Below are 5,277 nucleotides of genomic sequence, written 5' to 3'. Positions count from 1 at the left end.
GAAACAGTGCCAATGGAGGATGGTTATAATTGAAGGAACCAGATTATATCCCATTCTCACATACTAATTCAATTACACCTCAAGAGATTCCTACTGCACCACCCCAAATTGAGAGACGGCCAGAAGTCTTAATGACACCAGTTGTTGGAAATGTTTTGACAACCCAAAATACACAGATAGTTCTGTAGAGACCTCCATAAAATTTGCAAGCTCTAGTAGATGGAGGAGGAATCTAAGTCTTAACGTCTGCCGATAGTTTCAAATGACTTAATTGGCAATAAAAATGGAGGGTTATTTGCATGGTTTTAAGAGATTATGAGAAGGAAAAGGACAGAGGTCACAGAGTCTGCAAAAGAAACAGAGATAAGGAAAGACAAACCATTGGATAGTCCTAGATTGAAAATAGAAAATGGAAGAATTGATCAAGGGTTGCCTGGAGTTTGATCATCTAGAGCAGTACCAGAGACATGAATTAACCTACCTATGTAAGGAGATTACTAAGAGAGCAGCTATGATACATGACAGATTGGCAGGAATAGTGAAAAAGTGCAATATAGATCTTTCTAATAATGTAAACCTGTATCATAGATACAGAGTCGAATTGGATGATCAAGCAATAGAAAACATGGAATTATGTAGAAAAGTTGGAACTTGGATGGGCAAAGATGCATGAAAAGAAAAAAAGGGAAGAAGATGAAAATCAGGATGAGCTGGATGATGCAGCGGCATCTCCGTTGAGGGAAGTAGTTGGAGGTACCTGCGTACAAGTTCCATGGAATAGAGGTAATTTGACAGCATTTACAAACAATTTTCCAAATATGAGAGACAAGCCTGTGCACTGGTATGCACAAGTGGAAAGGTTTATAAAGATTTCATTGGTGTATTGGAGAGATTGGGATACGTTTATTGACATTGTGGTGTCAGCTGAGTTATGGGCGGAATGAAAGCTAGCAGTGCAGTAGCCAATAGCAGAACGGCAGCGAGAGAGGGAGAGGAGCTGGTGCAAGTTAACCAGTGATGATGGAAAATTATGAAGCTGTTATGACATTTTTGAAAGGAAAAATACCTCTTGGGATTCCGATAGGTTAAAGATTAAAAGAACTACACATGAGCTGAAGGAGACAGTTCATGAATATTATGAAAGGGTATTGAAGGTGTTTAAACAGCACAGTGGTGTGAATATCCTGAGGAGAAGGATATGGGGAATTTTGTGTCTCAGTTTGCTCTGAGGTTAAAGCCTGTGATTAGTGCTCATAGTACGCAAAGTGTTATCTTCTTTCAGACAAAGACACTACATAAGGTCTTGCGTTATGCAAAATATTGCAGTGCTGAATTGGACATAAAGCAGAGGAAAATAAAGGAAAAATTCATGTTGTCTCAGAAAGGTTTTCAGGACCCTTCTTTTGCAGGAAATCAGGGAATGATGCAAGGAGTGGTTGCTTTGCAGGCTGGATTTGCAGTAAATCAGAATGGTATGTGAATGCCTCACAGCACAGGTAGAGGCGGTCCCGCAGCTGTGGGATCTGGCACAGACATTTATTGATGCTATGAAAAAGGTTACTGCTTGTCACATTTGTAATCATGTGGGGCATTGGAAAAAAGAAAATTGATTAAACTAAAAGTAAATGCTGTAGGATTAATGCAAAATTTACAAGGTATGACAGGTCAGAGAATACCAGCACAGCAAATGCAGACTACCATGAAAAATCAAACTCGGATGATATTCATTGCTCCTACCTAAATGGGCAATTCCAAATTGAATTTGAATCAGAAGGCAACGTTTAATGCAAATCAATTCTAAAATGCAATGTCACAATTCCAAAATCAGAATCAGCACATTTTAGGTCAATAACCATTATTTGAAACTGATGAGTTCGCTTCCGATAATTCACAATGATGCTGCTTCAGAGAGGAAGTAGGTCGCGTACTTTGCACAGCCGTAGAGGTAACCAAAGTGGCCCCTATGTAGATGCAAATGTTTATGGGCATGATGTGTCTTTCCTGATTGACACAGGAGCTACCCGTTCCACAGTTAGAACATTAGAAGGAACAGATTTGCTTCTCTTGGGGAAAATGATCCAAGTAGTTAGGGTGACAAATAAGCAAATGCTAAATCATATTTAAATAAAGAAGTTCCAGTAGATATAGGAACCATTGAAGAGAAGCACCAATTTTTGGTTTGCAATACTAGCTTAGTGAATCTGTTAGGAAGAGATTTATTGTGCAAGTTAAATTGCACAATATACTACATACCGGACGGTGTTTCTTTCCAGACCCATGATGAGGATGTCGATTTTAAAATGATGAGACAAAATGCTGAAGTAGGAATGTTACCCCTATTGACAATTTCTGAATTACCAGAAGATCTTCGGTAAACTGTAAAAGCAGAAGTTTGGGATTTCACAGGGAAAGACATTGGGCTCATAAAATGTGTAGAAGCACTCCAGGTTAAACTAAAACTAAATGCTGTTTTTCCTATCATTTGTCCCCAGAAAATACTGCAGGAATACAACCTGTAATTGAAGACATGCTTCAGAAAGGTATATAAAGAGAGATGATTGGAAGCCCATTCAATTCACCTATAATGGGTTCACAAAAGCCTAATGGCAAGTATAGGATTGTCCCTTACCTGAGGCGGATCAATGAAATATACTTTTCCAGATTACATGTACTGCAGAATGGTTTCAGTCATTGATTTGTGTCAGGCTTTCCTTTCAGTGCCATTGCAAATGCCTTGTGAGTCCACCTTTGTACAGTATACTATTGATCTGCTAATAGCATCAGATACATGTGATGCTTGTAAGTACATTGCAAAAATGACAGAGTGCACACCTTGTTTTTGAAGGATTGTCTCTTTCGTTGTTCCTTGATGTTCTCTTCCGCGTGCTACCCGGAACGTGGTCAGCCCAAAACCACGCTGTAAAATGATGCACAAAATGGGAGCGGCTTACCACCCCGCGCCGGATGCACAGCTTTGATTTCCGTTGTACTTTACAAATGCCAATAAACTTCATGATTTTTTTCATACTCTTTATTTTTCGTTGTAGTCAAAGGTTTGCCATTTCTTCATGTTTTTGCGCAAATCACAAGAGAGGCGCTTACATCTCCACTTAATTCTAAATGGTGCAGAAATGCTAATCCAAGCCTTATCCTGCGCCACGATAGTGTACGTAAGTTTTTCCACAAACATAAATCTTGTTTACCCAATGCATTTCGGGCCTACTGTCTGGCCCTTCGTCAGGGGTTTATTAATCTAAAAATGCAAGACACAGTAGTTAGATTATGCTTAACCCAATCCCACTCGATAATTAATCTGCATAAACGTTCATAACGTTCCCCCTAATCAACATTGTGAAGTACACGGAAATCAAAGCTGTGCATCCGGCGCGGGGTGGTAAGCCGCTCCCATTTTGTGCATCATTTTACAGCGTGGTTTTGGGCTGACCACGTTCCGGGTAGCACGCGGAAGAGAACATCAAGGAACAACGAAAGAGACAATCCTTCAAAAACAAGGTGTGCACTCTGTCATTTTTGCAATGGATTTAATACTTTCGGCCCAGCTGACAAGTAGCACCCGCTGGAGAATTCGATAACACGTGATAAATTTGAATACGTCACAAGAGAGACAATTGTATAAACATTTGTTCACAGCATTTTTCATAAGATTTGGATCTGACGCATTACATGTGGAGGATGATTAATGTTTGAAAGTCTCAAAGTAATATAATTTGCATATGGAAAGTATAGTGTTGCATTTTAGTGTGGCTTAGGGTAGATGATTAGAACACTGTGGGGGGAATCAATGTTGGATTTGATATTTGTGGGTGGTGGGGAATTGTTGGTGGATATCTCGCTACATGATGTGGTTAAAGCTAGGAGTGTAAGTGCCAGAAGGGTAACTGTGCCTCATACTGACGAACATATTGAGTGCATTGTGGGATTTGTAGGCAGGTATTAAGTTGGGAGGGAAAGAACGAAGCAGGGTGACGTATGGGAGGATGTTGGATTGGTACGTTGCCATGGGCAACAGATACACTGACTCCATAGCCAAGTACTGTACATTGTTAGCATGCCATTTAATATAGATTTCACATGCAAATCCGAGGAAGAAAGTGCTTTTACAATGATGATGGAAATAACTGATACTTGGGAAGAACTGAAAAGGGTACAGGAAAATGTATCTGAGGCAGAACAAAACAGGTGGATCAGGTCAGGATGTATGAAAAATGCAAATGACATTTGGATGTAAGCCAATAGAAGGCCAGTGTTGCCTTATAGCTTGTTGTTTCCAATGACATGATATTATCATAGGCACACATATTTAATGCCATGGTAAGACTTTTCCCCCAAAGTTGGTTTAACCCTAGGATTCAAATGTTTTCAGATGAATATTCAAAAGGTGTGTCACATATCAACAGCTAATTGTAGGGAAGAAAACACGTCAGAAGCACATACATAGGGAGATCACATGGCCCTTTCAACAGACTACAGATGGATTTTATCTAGATGCCTGTGTACAACAGTTTGAAATAACCTGGTGATCATTTGTGTATTCTCGAGATGGGTGGAAGCCTACCCAACGAGGAGAAATGATAGTCTCACTGTAGCTGAAATGAAATAAAGTCCAGATTGGCAAATGTTTGTGCATCGAACTTCATTTAACTGGCCAGATGTTTTACCATTGGTGCTAATGAATGTCCGAAGTATTCCAGACAGGAAGGCAGGATATCCCTGGTTGAGATTCTGGTGAGAAGGGCAATGAGACTACCAGCTGTGCCCGCGAATGCCCTAGTGAACATCGCATATGATATGATTTTGATCTACTGCAAGACACTCGCTGATGTGGTCCGTTCTGTCTTTCATCAGGTATCAGCTGCTACACAAGACCCTCATCAAGAACAGTGCAACAACCTCAATCCTGGTGATTGGGTTGTGATCAGGAGGCACATTCGGAAGACTTGTCTTGAACCCAAATGGAAAGACCCCTTCCAAATCATACTGACTATGAACTCTGCTGTTAAATTCCAAACTGCATACATGCCTCCCACACGAAGAGAGTGAGTAATCCAGAGGAGGCATCTTTAGCCTATGATCTGGAGAGAAGAGCTTTGGTGGTTGCACCCCCAGTTGAAAGCCCACTCGACCTGCAGCACCAGTGTCTGCTGAAGTGCAGAGAGACGCGCAAGTAGAAGAAAGGGGTGAAGATCAACAAGTTGAAAGACAAGTACAAGTGCATGAAATAGCACAAAGTGGCATCGAGGTCTCGGATGGAAATGT

The sequence above is a fragment of the Triturus cristatus genome, chromosome 3_1 (genome assembly GCF_964204655.1).
Source record: "Triturus cristatus chromosome 3_1, aTriCri1.1, whole genome shotgun sequence".
Lineage (NCBI taxonomy): Eukaryota > Metazoa > Chordata > Amphibia > Caudata > Salamandridae > Triturus > Triturus cristatus.
The sequence above is the reverse complement of the archived record's forward strand: the minus strand, read 5'-3'. Positions refer to the sequence as shown.